Consider the following 18,570-nt stretch of genomic DNA (forward strand, 5'->3'; position numbering starts at 1 on the left):
GAATTATACAATGAACATCAAAAATAAAAAACACCACCAGTGATAACTATAGGAAGCCATCAGTGAACAGAAGTTACAGCAGTACATCATTGTGTCCAAGAATTCTACAACATATATTAAAAATAATACTGATTACAAGGTCAGTAGGAAAACTCTACCTATAAATGCAGAAAAAATATTCAGTTTGTATCAGTAGAGATTCCAACTTCATAAAGCACCTAATATTTTACTTAAAAAAAATAAAAAAGGTAACAACCAAAATACTGAGAGAGCCAAAACACTTGTTAGGAAGTTTGATAGAATATGTATCCAACCCTCAGTGCAAAATGTTGAGGTGTTTTTGTTATCCATTTGTTTAAGTTCCATTTATGTTGTGTGGAATGAAGTGGGAGAGATATAGGGGACACCTCAAAATCCCTCATTTCTGATAGAAGCCACTTCAAATCAAGAGGGAAGGGTAGAATACTTGGCTTCCATTTCTTGGTGATGTGTTTTTGCAAGTAGGCAAATTGGGTAGATGATCACCAGTTCTGTATTTTCATAGGAAGCATCCCTAGGAAACCCACTGTCAAGGGCAGTCAGTCGATCACCTGACAATCCTGTATTGCTCCCATGGCAGACTGAGTTTCTGGTTTTAATAAATCCAGACTGAGACTCTCCAAAAAAAAAAATAAAAAAAAATACGAAGTTCCACTTCCTAAATTCTTTCACTTCCAACATTGAGCGGAGACTAACAAGAACATCCTTACTAAGCTGGAGGGAGTGTAGATGAATTTAAACTGCCACTGCTAGTCAAAAAAAAAACTGTACTTTCATGCCTTGGTTACATATTTTGAGACCTTAATTATGAGTCCAGTGTTCCTTGCTTAATGTTGACCTTACCTGCATTGCCCATTGAGCTGGATATCTATCCATACTAGGTGAAAGACCCCCTGTAAGGATCTGATAGACTGCCTTTTCAGTCCCTTGAATTGAGTAGACTGATCTGTTTGCCGAAGTGGAAGTAACTAGATGGGGAGGATCAGAGGGTGGGACTTGCCTAGTAGAACTGTTCACTGTTTGATAATACTGATCCATGGAGTCATCTTCCTCAGTAGTGGATCTTAATCTGCTTTAAGTTATAGCTCCCCATTTTCAAAAAATTGGCTTCAAAATTGGAAATGTCCTTGCTGTCTACACATTTGCTTCTCTTTTCTAAACACAAAGACTTCCATTTATTGAGCAAATCTCTCGTCCTTTGTAGAAAATATCAGGTCATTAACTCTCTGGTTCCAGTCAACTGAACCCGTAAGTAGGTAATCTGATTAGGCCCTGCAACTCCCAAAATACAAAATAAAAAATTACATTCCACTCTGTCAGAAGGCTTTTTTTGCATCAATATTGGTAATTAACAGTGTGGTTTTGGATATGTCTGCACCATTTGTGTTTTGGAAAGTTTATCAGCCTGAATAAATTCTGTTTGATGTTCTATTCATATGCTGCAGTATTCATAACATGAAGTCCAGCTCTGGTTGACTTGTACGTCCGGCTGTCTTACCAAAGTTAAAATGCTACTGCAAAGATACGTGTGATGGCCCACATCTCTGTATAGTCTGCCTTAAACAGACGTGGTATAACGCAGATGTCAGCACGCACCTACCTCAGAATTTTTCTGCTGCCTGTTTGACAGCCAGCTTAGGTAGTCACTCGCTTGGAAAGTTTCGTTGTGCTTTGCCTATGTTCAGATAATTACCCTGTAGGGTTTTTTGTTATCCTTGAGTTAATCTCATGTAGGAAGGGCAAGAGTCAGCGTGGAAGGCAGATTCCACATAGACTCACAAGGGCTCTGTTTATTCTGCCTAGGCCCAGAACACGACCATACATCATGCGAGATTTGTAAGGCCTTCATACCTAAAACTCTCAGGACTAGTCTTGCTTCTCATAGATTGTACTTAGAGAATCAACGTCTGAAGCCTTGTGCCTGATATGGATCTGATGTTGGGACCTTTGGAAGACCTGCAAACCAAGAAGGCCAGAAAACCTCAGCCTGATCCTGTGGCATCTCCCTCTATTCCGGGTGTTCCTCCTGAGGCCGATGAAGGCCTAGAGGAGCCGCATGGGAAACTACAGAACCTCCTTTGATGGGTACCTGGGGGGGGGGGCGGGGGGTGGCTGGACTGTTAGCACGTCCCAGACCCGTGCGCCGGGGGGAGGCACATCTTATTTCCAAATGCCCACATGGAGTTACTCAAATAGTGGTTCAGGAAGACGTCCTCTCAGACGTCATTGAATGTCATCTGACGTCCAGCCCTCCTCCTCTCTGCCTGTCCCTGTCCCTCCCAGCTTGGAAGCAGATTACCCAGGACTCGTCCTTTACTATCATCAAACAAGGCTATTTCTTGGGTTCGGAGTCCAGAGCATCCTTCAGAGGAATCCCTCAAACCCCCCCCCCACGACCAAACTGCCTTCTTTCCCCAGTCCTGCATCCCCTGCTGTCCCAGGATACTATCCAAGAAGTGCCTCCAAATCAAAAGGAAAAAGGATTCTACTCCAGAATATTTCTAGTCCACAGGAAAAGGAGGTCCCTGGGGGCCTATCGTAGACTTATCCCACCTAAATACCTTTCTCAAGGACCCTTCTTTACGCATGCTGACTCTTCTACACTCCTTCCCCTGATCTTCCATCAGGCTTACATGGTTTCATTGGACATAAAGGATGCCTACTTGCACATTCCAATCTACCCACACTTTAGGAAATTCCTTCAGTTCTCTGTGGATTCTTCACATTTTCTGTTCTGTGCTTTGCCATTTGGTCTCTACGGCCCCCAGAGTATTCACAAAATGTCTGGCCCCAGTCATAGCCTTCTGCAGAATGGGGGGTATTCAGATGTTCATATTATACCTTTTTGCCTGTGTAGTTTTGTGGTATTCAGATATTCCCTTACTTGGGTGATCTCCTCATCCAGGCTTAATCCCCAAGGTTAGTACAGAAGCATCTATACCACACCATGTCCCTGCTGAGGAGTGTGGGGTTCACCCTAAACCTTCAGAAACCTTCTCTGACCCCCTCTCAAGACCATGTCTTCCAGGGCTGCAGAATACTCAGTCCAAATGATGGCCTGCTTGCCCCCAGAAAAAAAATCTGTCCATCTGTTATTTTCAGGGACTAATTCCACTACAATCTGTCTGCCAGAGAGAGTTCCTGTGACTCCTGGGATTCATTGCTTCCACCATCCCCATGGTACCCTTGGCAAGGCTACATATGAGGAAATTTCAGCGGTTCCTGAGAACAGTCTGGAAACAACACCTTCATCCTCTAGAGTTTGTAGGCCTACTCTTACCCAGTTCGATTAAAGAACTAAAGTGGTGAATTTCACAAATTTCAAAAATCTGGGCCTCCATCTCCAACCCCCCCAACCAGGATCTGTCCACGGATGCGTTGGACATGGGTTGGAGTGCAACCATAGGGAATTGGAGGGTGAGAGATGTTTGGACCCCTCCTTAGTTGAGGGAGCATATCAACATCAAAGAAATGAGGGCCTAAATTTTTGCCCTACAAATCTTCAAACCCCGAATCCTACCAGGAGTGCTGAGATGATTCACAGACAACACCACAGTCCTGGTACATCAACAAGCAAGGAGGGACAAAATCATACATCCTTTGCAGATTGGCTCTGTATGCGTGGGAGATTGCTCCACAAAATCCCATGAATGGATGTTAAATAGGGATGTGTTCCTGGACCTGGTCCATCGATAGGGAACCCCTCAGGTAGACCTGTTTGCCTCCCCCATGAACAGACCGCTTCCCATGTACTGCATCAGGATATACATCCTTGGCACATGGAAGGCATTTGCGCTTTCCTTTCCTTGGAAGGGGATGTTTGTATATGCACCCCCCTCCTTCCCTCTTCTTCAGAAAGTTCTACTGAAGATTCAGAAAGAACAACCAAAAATCTTGCTGGTGAGCCCCTTTTGGCCAAGACAGCACTCGTTCCCCCTTCTCTCCTCTATCCAAAGGCAATCACCATAGATTACCACTCAGGATGGATCTACTCACACAGGCCAAGGGAACTCTCATACACCCTCAAATATCCACCCTGACCCTAACCCTGTGGGTGATGGGGCTTTGTTTTCCTTTAGACACCTTTACAGTGAGGATGTGCTGCAGGTTCTGCAGGAGACCAAAAAACCCACTACCAGAAAATCCTAATTATCCTAATGAGAGGTTTTCTGTCTGGTGTCAAAAACATAGTTTACAACCACTGTTGGCAAAACTGCCAGTGGTTCTGTCTTACCTATGTGAACTGATGAAAACTGGCTTGTCATATTCTTCCATCAAAGCACATTTATTTGCCATCTGAGCATGTTTACCTTTGACTCCTCCCTTGGCGTCCAGGTTGGAAGTCAAGCTATTTCTGAAAGAAGTTCTACATATCAGACCACCAAGGAAGCCAGTCCCCTCCTCCTTGGGATCTCAATTTTGTGTTTGAAAAGCTTACTGTAGCTCCTTCTGAGCCAGCTAAGGACTCTCCTCTACAGCACTGCACATGGAAAACTGTTATCCTTGTAGCTATTACCTCAGCTAGAGGAGTCTCTGAACTGCAAACCCTCATGGCATCATCCCCCTTCACAGTTTTCCATAGGGGACAGGGTATGCGTTCATACAAACCCTTCTTTCATGCCCAAGATAGTGAATGAGCTATCCCTAAATCAGGCCATCAGTCTCCCTACCTTCTTTCCGTCTCCACAATCCTCTAGTGAAAGGATCCGTCACTTTTTGGATGTGCACAGGCAGCTTAGATACTATTTGGCCAAGACCAAGCCCATCTGTAAGTTGGATAGGTTCTTTATTTCTTATCACCCAAAAGCCTTGGGGCATCCTGTTTCCAAGCAAACTGTTTCCTCCTAGATTTCTAAAACCATTACCTCCTGTTACACCACAAATGGGAAAGATCTCCCTTGTCCAGTTGAGGCTCACTCCACTAGGGCTGTGTCTTCTGGGGCCTTCTTTAAAGGTCTGGAATACAGCTTCCATTTTGGGGGCAGCTACATGGTCATCTGTTCACCTTCACCTAGCACTGCAAGTTGGATACCATCTCCAGGTCTAGAGCAGGATTTTCTAAGGTTGTTCTGCATGGATTTGTGGAAAATATCTCTGCTCCTCCTCCCAACCCTTCTGTTGCATGAACTTTGGCATTCTCCCTTATGTTATGGATACTGCAGCATATGAATAGAAGGACATAGAATAGTTGTCAAATCTTACCATAACCATAGATGTCCTGTTCTGTGTGCTGCAGTGTGGTTTCCCTCTCTGCCCCCCCCCCCCCTGATACTTGCCTGACTTCTGGATACTCTGTCCCTTTATACTGGTGCTTAGTGGCATTCAGTTCTGGGGTGGGTGTGTGCTGATGTCCGCTTTATACCAAACGTCTGTTTATGGCTGACGTACACTGAGAGATGCGGGCCATCACACGTACCTTCACAGTAGAATTTTAACTTTGGTAAAACAGTCGGACATATGAGTCAACCGGAGGTGGACACTCTTGCTGTAGATACTGCAGCACATAGAAGAGGAGGACATCTATTGTTATCGTAAGATTTTACACAACTATTCTTTGAGTGCATTAATGTGGCCAAAAAGTAGCTACCCTGCTCTGCATTATAGCCATTAAAAGTTTATGGTCATGGTTCAAAACTGAAATCAGAGCAGTAAGAAGCTAGGTTAGGGTGGGGTCTTTTTCCTGGGTTTTAAAAATCATTGAAATGGTTTCTTTACAGGTATTTGGGGGGGGGGGGTTGGCATGCAAAGCACTACGTTGGCTAATAGTATAAACTGGGAAAAACATATTTCCCTGCCCCAGCCATATGCCTTCAAAGGAAGATGTCCAGTCATGGGGTTTTCCCCTTCCTTTGGGCATTTAAAAACCTTGTAGACCTCCACCATTATTTCTCACATAAGGATAAATTGCTTTGCTGTGAAGATGGTCAAAGTAGAATTCAGAGTGAGGCAAAAATCCTGTCTGTAAAACCTGAGTCCTTTGCTTATGTGGAGTAAAGATGTGGGTAATAGACTACAAGTGTATACTGAAGTCTGGAATCCTTGAGCCCCATACTTGGGGAGACTCGTGCAGTGCCGATACCTTTGAAGTGGGACTTGCCCTACTTTGACATTAGTATGTGCCTCCTGGATAGTAAAAATTGTGATTAACATTGTTGCAGTAGCCTATGGGCCCTACCCAAAGCTTAAGGGTGCCCTCCACACACTGTCAGGAGCTTGTGAGGAGCTAGAGTGCCGTAAACCTCTTGAGCTTTTGTGCTCCCCTTTGGCAGACTTCATAGTACTGCCAGTTGGCTAGCAGTGCTTCAAGGCTGGACAGTTAAATCCCCCTGTTTTAGATTCTTCCACATTTGATTTTCAGAGGAAAATGTGTTTTTCTGTAAGTATTTTTTAAGGAAACCTAGAGTTTGTGGGCTTGTCACTTCATATCGGGACATATTTAGTGTGCATGCTTCTGTGAAAAAAAGTAAACTCTTTTTTTTTTTTTTTTTTTTTTTTAACTCCTATTCCTACAGGAGTTTGTAGGTTTTTATGTGTTGGGGTGGGATATTATGCTTGGGGGTGTTTGTGATTTTCTCACCCTAGAACAACTTTCTGGCTGTTTACAAGTTTACCAACTGTTTTTGACTCTACTATCCATCCTCAGTGCTTCAGTCTTGGCTGAACCTGTGAAGCACTTAGTGTCTGCAGTTCTTCCCTCCCCCACATACAAAAAAATAAATTATGGAATCTTTGAGTATCAGACTGGCTGTGGTTGTGCCCTGCATGCTGACGGGTGATACTGCTATGGCTGGTTATGGTTCTTTGTATTACTAAAGTTTTTCCTCTTCATCTGTGGTGTAGCACCTGCAGCCACTAAAGACTATGGGAAAGACATGGCCTCTGTGGCTGTAAGGATGCCCTCCACAAGCAAGAGAGAACCACTCTTGCCCATGGGGGGGGGGGGGGGCAGGCTAGTGAAATACCACATAGCTGGGAAAGGGAGCGTGAGCTGCGAAGAGTGCCTGTCTTGGTGCAGTCCTTTTCCAGAGTCTCCTAGGAGATGAAAAGTTTAAAAAAATGACTTCTCCTGTTTCGATTTTATGAACAGGAAAGATTTACAGGAGAGTTAATTTCTGCTTTTTTGTTGCCTTTTCCTCTTTAGACAAGAAAACTGTTTTACTCACTTTGACAATGAGCAAGAATTGGAGGGTGAATGTTGTGCTTCTGCTTTTTTCTACTCTGTTTGAAGATTCTGTTTCTGAGGAAGGTGTTTGCTTCAAAGTTCCTTAAAAAATGCCTTTTGTTTTGCTGAAACTTTAGCTAGAATGAAATTTTTTTTTTTCTCCAGTAGTGTCAGAATTCCTCCTTTGTCTGCTTTAAAGAATGCTTTACCACTGCTTTGCTTATTATCCCACAGTCAGTCTCCTGCCCATAGGACGTCTGTTAGGTTTATACAGTGTACCACAGACTTTCATAAATGCTTAGTTTCTAATCTTAAAACAGTATCTTAAGTCATTTTATTATCAAGCTGCTTCTGCTAGACGAATTGCCAATACTAATACCATTCTCTCTGATTAAAGTTGGAAAAGTTTTTGACAGATTTGAGTGTTTTTTTCTGTTACTGCTTCAGTATTCAGACTGTTAAACTGGCTTATATTTGTCTTTGAACATGGACAAGTTTACTGTTAACATTCTCTCTCGAGGCAAAAAAGATCTCTGAATGTAGTCTCTTTCAGTTTGCTTTTCATGTTAAACATGCTTTAATTTGTTATTTACACTGTCACTTGGTTAGTCATGAGAAGATTTGCTTGGTTACAATTTCAAAATCATCTTGAATATGTTAAAACTGAAATTTTAGGTTCTCCCCTGGATGAAGCATTTTTGCAGCTAAGATGCTAAAGTGATCTGAGAGGGGGAAGTCAATTTCAAGTGACCCAAATTTTCCAGCATTTCTTTTTAGTCAAATAAAATGTTTCCTTCCACTTCTATTCCCTTTTTCAAAAAGCAATATAAGCAGCAGAATTAAAAAAAAAAAAAAAAAGTGGCAAGGAGGCTACAAAAAAGGGAAAGCCTCTCGAAAATAAGGACAGCCCATTAAGTCAGAATGACTTTTACCTCTTAAGACTTTTTCCCTCCCACCTTCCCTGACAACCTAAGTCTTCATTTTCCCATGTGGTACCATATTGTTGCTGTTGGGTTCTGACAGTCATTCAGCAGGGGTACACTTGGCAATTGAACTCCCCTCCTCCATTCTAGGGTAGCCTTTCGTAATCCGTAAACCCAATATACCGGTTTCCTACTCTTCTGGAACTAGTGTTATCTCAGCTTATAGAACCAGTGCCTGCAGACCAGATAGATAAAGGATTTTATTTGAGGATTTTTTTTTTTTTTTGGTACTAAAGTGAAAAGGTGAAGCCCAGTACTACACATGTTCTATCTCAATTATTTTGTAAAGGTTCCAGAGTTCAAAATGTTCTCCTTTCAGAGCATGTTGCATCTGGTCCCTGTACTAGCTGTCATGGCAAAGCTAGATTTAAAAGTTGACTACCCTGACATACCCATTGGCAAACATTTCAGACTTTCTGCCTGTGGCTTACAGTATAATTTCTCTGTCTTTACCATTGGAACATTAAATCGTCCAAAGGGTTTTACAAAATGTTAGGCTGCAGTATTTGCGCATTAAAGACTGCAGTGTATTCGCATTTTTCCTTATTTGGATGATTGTTGTGTATTTGCATATATTTTCCATTTGTCAAGAGTCCTTAAAAAGGGTTCAAAATTTTCTTATTCTGGGTTTCAAGTGAACTTTTCTCTCATTCCATCTCACAGAATTGTTTTCCTAGGATAAGATGGCTGTTGCATTCTCTTCTGGGAAGAGCTCTTTTCTCCAGCCGAAGTAAGAGATGATTCAGATTTTCCTGCTCTCCCACCTCCCCCCCCCTCCCCGTCAAAAGCAGATATCTATCAAGGAATTTCTCAGGATTCTGAGGTATATGGAGTCTTATTATGATTCCCCTGGCCAGACCTCACTTGAGAAATTCGGTGATACCTTAGGTCAGTATAGACTCCGTATCCTTTATATTTAAGGCTCCTGTTTTGGAGTTTGTAAGGAGAGGAGAGGTTCTGCTGTGGGTAGATCAGTTATGTTGTAATCCATATCCCCTTTGTGTCTCCAGTCCATCACAACAGATTCTTGAAACCTGACATGGGAAATGGTTTCAGATGTGGTAAAAGCAAGGTACATGGAACAGATAAGATGACAAAAGTGCATTAGTGTCAGATGTTGGCAGTGGTAAGTGCTTTGAAAGCCCTATGTCATCTCTGGTTTCCAGGACCTCTGCATATTTTTGCAGACACCAAAGTGATGTGGAGTATAAACTTGGAGAAATTATCTTGCTTCCTTTGCAGACGTATGAGAGCTTGGGAGATAGCAACTCAGCTTAGTTTGACACTTCAGGCTTCTTACATTCCATCAGAATAAAGTATTGTGGCAGATGGGGTAGGCAAGATCAGGGTAGATGCTCATGAATGAAATTTTCACCCTTGGGTCTCCTGAGAATTGATCCAGCTGTGGGGAATACCTTAAATAGATCTGTTTACTTCCTCTCACAACAGATAACTAAAAAAAATGTGCTCCGGGATTGCTTGCAAACAGGCGTAGAAGACAGATGCATTCCCTTTCCTATGGATGGGAATATTCCTCTGTGCTTTCCACTGATAGTCCAGGGTGGTTCTAAAGCTCCAGGACGACTCTCCAAAGGTTTTGTGGTAGTTGACCCCCCCCTTTAGTGTTTCTTTCCCAGACATGTATGTATGTTGGTGTGTGTGAGAAGGTAGGTGAGACCAGAGATTTTCTTTTCTGGTCAGACTGCAGATTCATAGAGTTTTACATAAGCAGGGCATTGCAGATGTTTGTGCCCCTTCTGCATAGAGGAAGTGTAGGTCTGGATTTACACTTAGGGGCATTAACCCTGCTGCAGATCACATACTAGGAAAAGTGAATGTGCTCAATTTCTTAATAGAATTGAGGATTTGGAATCTTGCCCATTCGAGATCTTAGGAGTGGGATACTCCAGAGATCCACTTGATGTTCATCGTGCATACAGCTGCAGTCATAACAGATGGGTTCTCCTGCCGTCAGGCGGGTCCTCGGTCGGCCGAATTCCAAAGTCTAGGTCCGGCGTCTGTTGTAGTCGCTTCTTCCCTGACGTCAGTGCGACAGGGGTATAAAGGAACCAGCCGACGCCATTTTCTTCATTCTTTCTTGCCGCGCGGTGCCCGAAGCAGAAGCAGTTCGCAAGTGCCGGTCGGCCAGCTCCTGAGATTACGAAAATTTGGAAACCGAAGTCTTCTTAAAAGCTAAGTACCCCGTTGGGGAATCTTTTCTTGCCTCAGACCGATGTCAGACAAAGTTAATAATTGTATTTCTTGTGGGGAAGCAAATACCGCATAAGGATTTCCATTCCCTCTGTATACCTTGTTTAGGCCCAGACCACAACGTCTCGGTTTGTCGCTTTTGTGCTACATTCAACAAAAGCACTATTAAGCGTCGGGCGGAGTTCGCCCAGCATTATTTTGGGAAAGCATTTAACTATACTATGTCGTCGGATACTCCGACTCTGGTTTTGTCTAAAAAACGCAAAGACAAGGACCGACCCACGAGGTCCGCGGCCTCTGCCGACTACAGATACCGAAGCCACTCTTGGCGTTAAACACAGAATGTGGACAGGTCCACCTCCACTCAAGGTGTCTTCAGACCTTCCTCTTCTTTCTCCATCAAGGCTTTCACAAAGTCTAAAGCAACCATGCACTCTAAGAGACCAGCTACACAGGGCCCATCTCCAGGCCCCATGCCTAAGAAACAGATGCTTAAAATGGCTGAGGATTTAATTACTCTAATCAGAGGTTCTCAGCCCCCACCGGACAAAAGGCCCAGAGTGGAGGAAGATTCCCCCTCCTCTGATCAGGGCTCCATTATTTCAGAGCACTCTGATGATCAGGAACAGTCTTACTCCCCTTTTGAAGACTCTGATGCGGAGGAGTCCATCCTTTCTGTATCCCCCCCCCCTGAGGATTACTCATTTGGGGAAACCTTGCATACCTTAAGGGAACACTTCCACTGGGAAGGCCAGGATTATTCAGATTCCAAGAAAAGGCTCATGGAATTTCTCTTGTTACCCCAGCACAGGCCTCTGGCTATACCTCCTGTCTTGGACATCCTAGATGATGTTTACTCGGAGGCCTGCCTTAACCCGGACTCTCTACCTCCAGCTCCAGTTAAGCCTGACTGGTACTACAGGGTCCCTGACTCACACCAATTTCTATACAAAAGCCATGCTGCTGACCCAGAAACCATCTCACAGGGCCCCAAGGGAGTTAAGGCCTCCATTGCCAAAAATCCATTGCCTTCCGAGAGAGATTCCAGATCCTTAGAAAGGTGGGGAAAAAAGGTATATACCTCTGCTACCTTATCCATGAGGGCCTTAAACTGTCAGTTTCATATGCTAAAATACCAACAGTTTTTGTTATCACAATTGAAAAGTAAAATGTCACAACCTGAACAACCAGACTTGAAGGAGTTGCAGGATTTGATGCATAGTGCAGAACAAGTGGGTAAGCATACCTTACAATGTGGTTTTGATGCTCTAAAGGCCTCATGTAGAGCTGCTGTTACAGGATCAGTCATACGTAGGCATGCCTGGCTCAAGGAACAAGCCTTGCCTGATCATGTCAAAGCTAAATTACTAGACGCCCCTCTTCAAAAGGATGTACTATTTGGTGCTAATGCTGAGGAAGTATTACGGAAAATGGAGGAAAAGGCTAAATCAATGCAAACTGTGAAATAATTTCTACAGGTTCAATCCCCACATTTTAGTAGAAATTGGCCTTCCAAAAACTGGTCCTTTCCTGCCACAGACAGACCCCAAAGAGGCAGATACAGGCGCCCGAGGGGCAGAGGACAATCCCAAGGATCGTATAGAGGCAGACAATGGCAAGCTCCTACACAAAGAGGTGGTGAGGACAACTCGCAATCTTTCAGAAAGCAAACCCAATGACTTTCCCCTTTGCATGCAAACCAGGTCTCAAATGGCAGCCCCCTTAGTAGGAAAGCTGGCATTATTCTCAAAAAATTGGCATGTTGTCACAAAGGACAAATGGATCCTGGACATTATAAACAGAGGCTACAAATTCCATTTTCACACCCTTCCAAAAATGAGAGGCATGCCAAACCTGCCACACAATCAAAGGGCAGAGGCACAAAGGCAAATTTCAGATCTCATAAACATGAAAGCTATTCAAGAGGTACCTACATCGAACAAGGTCAAGGTTTTTATTCCAGGCTATTTCTGGTGCCAAGGAAGGGAAAAGATTGGAGACCTATTTTGGATCTATCCATCCTAAACACATTTCTACTCGTGCCAAAATTCAAGATGCTCACTCTACAGCAACTTCTTCCCATGCTGGGCAAGGAGTCTTGGCTGGTAACATTGGACCTCAAGGAGGCATACCTGCATGTCCCAATCAGACAAAATTGCAGAAGGTACCTCAGATTTCTTGCAGGTTCAACCCATTATCAATTCTCTGCATTGCCCTTTGGCTTATCTACTGCACCCAGAGTATTCACGAAATGCCTGGCATCAGTAATTGCCTACTGCAGACTTCAAGGGAATCAAATATACCCCTATTTGGATGACTGCCTGATCCAAGCGGACAGCAAGCACATTCTTCTGAAACATCTGGCTTACGTAGTAATGTTATTGATCTCTCTGGGATACACAGTCAACAAAAAGAAATCAAGGCTAATACCCTCTCGGAAGATAATTTTCCTGGGTGCCAATTTGGACACAAACACCCAGATGGCCTACTCACGCCAGAGAAGCAGGGCCAACTAATTCAATACTTCAGAACACTAGAAAATTGCACCAGGCTGACTGCAAGGAAAATCCTGCAGGCTCTGGGATTCATGGCATCTTGCATCTTACTAATCCCATGTGCAAAGCTGCATATGAGGAAACTACAATGGTACCTGAAAAACATATGGTCTCAACACAGCCACAGTTTGGAAACAATACTACCACTAATTCCATGTCTGCAAAAGGAATTTCTGTGGTGGGCTCAAGCATGTCAAACAAACACAGGTCTTCCATTCAGCAAGCCTCAAGCAAATCAAGTCATCACAACAGACGCCTCTGACTACGCCTGGGGGGCGCACATGACAGACCGGTGCATTCAGGGCAAATTGTCCCAAAAAGAAAAGCACCTTCACATCAATCAAAAAGAAATGCTAGCAGTAATAAATGCTATTATAGCTTTCAAGGACCTTCTACAACCAGGTCAACTATTGATAAGAACGGACAACACCACAGTTATGTGGTACATAAACAGGGAGGAACACATTCTTACCCCCTATGCAGACTGGCCATGTCACTGTGGAACATGGCCGTGGACTTACAAATGGAACTACAAGCACAGTACTTGCCAGGCAAGGAAAACACGCTGGCAGACAACCTAAGCAGGAATATGACAGATCCACACGAATGGAAATTGCATCCAAAAGTTTTTACAGAAATAATCCAAGAATGGGGAAGGCCAGACATAGATCTTTTTGCCTCCCACAAGAATCATCAATTGACAAAATTCTGCTCAAGGATCTTCCATCCAAAGGCCTGGAGAGTGGACGCTCTTTCCTTCAGTTGGACATCAATGACAGTTTATGCCTTCCCTCCTCTTCCTCTGCTGCCCAATGTTCTATTAAAGACCAAAGCAGACAGACCAAAGATGATCCTCATTGCTCCGGACTGGCCAAGGCAACACTGGTACCCACTCCTGAGGAGCCTGACGCATTCCCCACCATGGACCCTGCCTCTAATGCCTCTTCTTCTGACTCAGCACAGTTTCAAAACTCTTCACAGCCAGCTAAAAACACTCAATCTAGCCACATGGAAGATTCCTTAGCATCACAACAGGCCCTACTCTCCAAGGAGGTGCAGGATGTCATTTTGGAGGCCAGAAGGCCATCAACTAGAAAAGCTTACTCCGCAAAATGGAAACGTTTTGTGTCTGGAATGAGAAAAAGGGCCAGGATCCTGGAAAACTGAATTTACCTCAAATACTACAATATTTGGCTGAACTGCTAAGCAGTGGACTTTCTTTCTCCTCCATCAAAATCCATGCCTCAGCCATTTCTGCAGAATACAACACTGATCCACCTTTATTCTCTCACCCTCTCAAGACAGTTCCTCAGAGGGGCTAAGAATTTAAGGCCTCCAAGGAAACAACCAATACCTGCTTGGGATCTTAATTTCATTCTGGAAAAACTGACCTTGCCTCCCTTTGAGCCAGCTGCCTCATCAGATTTGCAATATTTGTCCCGGAAAACAGCTTTCCTTCTGGCTATCACCTCAGCTCATAGAGTTTCAGAACTACAGGCTCTCATGGCTGTCAAGCCTTTTATCATCTTCCATCAGGACAGAGTTTCCTTACGAACCAACCCGTCCTTTATGCCTAAAGTGGTATCCAGGGTAGCTTTAAATCAGGCCATACATTTACCTACTTTTTATCCTAATCCTCAAAACAAAGGGGAGAGATTACTACATTCCTTGGACATCCACAGACAACTGCGTTATTATTTGGACAGAACAAGGCCTTTCAGAAAATCAGAACAGCTCTTTGTGGCCTATGCGGTAGGAGCTCAAGGGAAGCCAATTTCCAAACAGACAATCTCAAAATGGATAGTCCACTGCATACGCTTTTGCTATTCCTTTCATGGCAAAACTGTTCCTACAGGCATTAGAACTCATTCCACCAGGGCCACTGCCACCTCTGCAGCCTACCTCAGAGGAGTTCCTACCAAGAATATTTTGGAAGCAGCCACTTGGAGTTCTGTGCATACCTTCTCCAAGCACTACAACCTACCATTATACTCCAAATCTAGAGCAGGCTTTGCCACTACAGTCTTGCAGGGCATTTTGGCTCCTCCTAGTTCCACCTAGTGCCTACCACCCCTTTCTTAGCTTTGGGATTCTACCCATCTGTTATGACTGCAGCTGTATGCACGATGAACATAGTACAGTTTTGTACCTACCATAAATGTAGATGTTAGAGTGCTAATACAGCTGCAGTCCAGGTTTCCCTCCCTCCTTCCCCTCTTGGGACAGGCCTATAGGCTAACACATCCTCTTACAACCTGATTGGGGTTTTCATTTATGATGTATTTGCTTGCAACTACTGTATTTGGATTATATTGCATTGCACACAAATTTATGTATTGCCTTCCTTCTGGGGGCACCTGACATCTGGGGCAAGAAAAACTGAAGAAAATGGCGTCGGCTGGTTCCTTTATACCCCTGTCGCACTGACGTCAGGGAAGAAGCGACGACAACCGACGCCGGACCTAGACTTTGGAATTCGGCCGACGGCAGGAGAACCCATCTGTTATGACTGCAGCTGTATTAGCACTCTAACATCTACATTTATGGTAGGTACAAAACGGTACTTTCTTCACTCAGGAAATACAGTCCTCTTGTCTGTGCACAGTGAGTCCTAGCTATAAGGTGGTTACTAATTTGCCCTGCTACAGTATTTTTTTTTCAAAAGTCTGCCAGGTTAAGTAGGCAGGATCTGCCTTTGAATCCAGACTGACTTAAGATGAGAGTCTGTAGGTCATGTGTCCGAACTTAATTCCTAATTGATACTTAAGACTTAGCGACAAAGTTGGTCAGGCTTATTGGGTCTATAAGTACTGGGTTCTGTTTACAGCCCACCTTTGTGCAAGGGAATGACTTGCTGTTCTCAATTCATCCAGCCCAAAACCTGCTTCAAGGCTGGTATTGAATAGCCTTTGTAGAGGGGGATTTGACAAGTCCATGTTTCAGGCTGACCAGTAGCCAGCTAGGTATGTTGTCTAGTCTCTTAGAAGTAGTGTTATTGGCCATGCATAGCTCCTTGAGGACTTGATGTTCTTCGTGTTTCACTGTTGCAGTCATCACATTTGGATTATCTGCCTGCAGGTAGCCCTCAGCCGGCCTGAATACCGGAGTCTTCGGATTTCTGCGTCGGATGCTGTCTTTTCTTCCATGACAGAAAAAACCTATACCAACTGGACAACCACAGATGAAGACACGGCTTTAATAAAAATGATGATAAAAATAGCAGCAAACAAATTCCATGTAAAAATCGGATAAAAAAGGACAAGCACTTTCGCATACAGCTTCTTCAGATCCTATAAGAAACTAAAAAAAATGAACATTTTTAAACTAACACTTGACCTATCAAAAACGAGAGAAAATTGCACCAAAAACAATGACATAATTTCCTCATACAATCAGTACAACTTCCTATGAGCCTTAAGCCTCCGCCCACTCAAAATGGGTTTGATTTTAACCTGACTATTCAATCCTGGATGTTTATAAGCTTGCATCCTAAGAATCCATTTTAGCTCCATCTGCTCCAAATAGTTGTTAGTCACTACCTCTCACATTTTTAAAAACATGTAACACCCTAAAAGAAAAATCATGTCCAGGGCATTCAGATTGATGTTTGGCAAGGGCATTGTTTATATCACCCTTCCTCATACCTGACAAATGTTTGTATGCCCTGTCCCTCAATCGGATGGTTTCACCCACATAGAAGCAGGGGCATACATCACATGTTGCTAAGTATACTATAAAACTGGTAGTGCAGTCTGCATAGAATCTGAGAATAAATTCAAATGCTAAAGTGGAGTGTTTATATAATTGTTTAGTCAAAACCCTACACACACTACAAGACCTACAAGGATAGGTCCCAGTGTGTTGACTTGACTGTCCAGGACATTTAATATCATTGCACAACCCAGAGACTCCCCAGACTCTGGAACAGATTGCCCATACATGTCAAGCAGAGTGCCACTTTGGCCCTCTTCAAAAGGAACCTTGACGATTGGATGGGAGAAAGGAAATTCACCCCGGGGATCACGTCAGTCGCCCTGCTAGACAGGGGTCCAGGGAAGTAAATAGTATGGGAAGAAATAGCCTGGGAATTGTTATGGCTAGACTTGTATAGGCCCTAGGGCTGATAGTCTAGCACCAACCTATGAACCACAACCATTTAAGATTGTTGTTACTTCGATAGATGAAATATGGTGCGGCCCCTACTAAGCCAGTCGTTGCAGTGCCCAATGTTAAGATAGTCCAGTGTTTCTGTATGATACTTTTTATAACATTGTTATTGCTGGTAAAATTAGTTATAAGTGAAGTATGTTGTTTTGTCTTCCTTCTATTGGTCATGTTATAATCCCTAACTCAAAATCGGAGCATTGACTATCAAGGCCCGATCTTGAGTGGCACTAGGTGTGGTAACATTCTGTTCCACAAAGGAAGGTTGAAAATCACCCAGCCTATCAACGTCAAGGCTATCACATATTTCCCTATCAATAAACATTGCCTCCAGAGTGTCAAATTCCCGTTGCATGTCACCCTCATTGTTACAAATCCTGGAAACTCTAGTGAATTGGTTCTTCACTACACTTGATAACACATGTCCAGGATGCATACTATCTCTAGATAGAAGGCTGTTACGCCAACATGACTTTCTAAACAGTGTGGTGTTAATGCCCCCTATTGTATCTTTAGTTGCTGATATGTCTAGGAAGTCTACATGTAAAAAAGAATGGGTGACAGTAAACCGAAGAAACTCTGTGGTAGACTCTAAATATTCAATATATAGAAGAAGGGACTCAACGTCACCTTCCCAAACAATGAAGACGTCATCAGCAAACTGTCTATAGTGTCTCACACCTCTGTATAATGGACTCAGTCAGGTTATTATCCTCCCAAAAATGCATCACCAGATTTGCATAAGAATTGGCGCAGAGGGTGCCCATGGCTACCCCCCATCTCTGTAAATATAACTGTTTCTCAAACAGGAACACATTGTTATTCAAAATGAAGCCAAGCAAGGTACAGACTAAACAAACATCTAGATTCAATGAGAATGTATCACTACTCAAGATCTGCCTTATCGCTTCTATCCCATACTCCTTGGGTATGGTAGTGAAAAGATTTTTAACATCCAGGGTAACCAGTAGCAGATCAGTAATATAATTCAACCGCACAAATCCATCAAGATCCTGCAAAAAATGCAGCCAACACCATTACATCTGTCTTTCTTGCCGTGCGGTGCTCAAAGCAGAAGCCGTTCGCAAGTGCCAGTTGGCACTCTCCTGAAATTTTAGTTTTCAGGTTTCAGACCTGAAGTCTTCAAAAAAGATAAGTACCCCGTTAGGGATTCTTTTTCTTGCTCCACCCAATGTCAGTAAAAGTTAACAATTGTCTTGCCTGTGGAAAGCAAATACCTCATAGAGATTTTCATTCTTACTGCATCCCCTGTTTAGGCCCAGACCATGATGTCCCTCGCTGTCGGTTTTGTGCCTTGTTTAACCCCCGAACTATTCGTCGTCAGGCTATTTTTGCAGCCAGTTACTTTCGTACTCTATCTCAGTACTCCGAAATGGCTTCAAGCCATCCAACTACCGATCTTCCGAAAAAACGTAAGGATAAAGACAGAGACCGC

General features: G+C 43.5%; 1 protein-coding gene across 1 annotated transcript in view; it reads left to right on the top strand.

Moving 5' to 3' along the window:
* The window catches only part of STT3B (STT3 oligosaccharyltransferase complex catalytic subunit B), a gene marked incomplete in the record, with an annotated part of 781,351 nt that overhangs the window by 404,538 nt on the left and 358,243 nt on the right, over nucleotides 1-18,570 (top strand).

Source organism: Protopterus annectens, chromosome 3.part1 (assembly GCF_019279795.1).
Source record: "Protopterus annectens isolate FY-2018-M chromosome 3.part1, PAN1.0, whole genome shotgun sequence".
Lineage (NCBI taxonomy): Eukaryota > Metazoa > Chordata > Ceratodontiformes > Protopteridae > Protopterus > Protopterus annectens.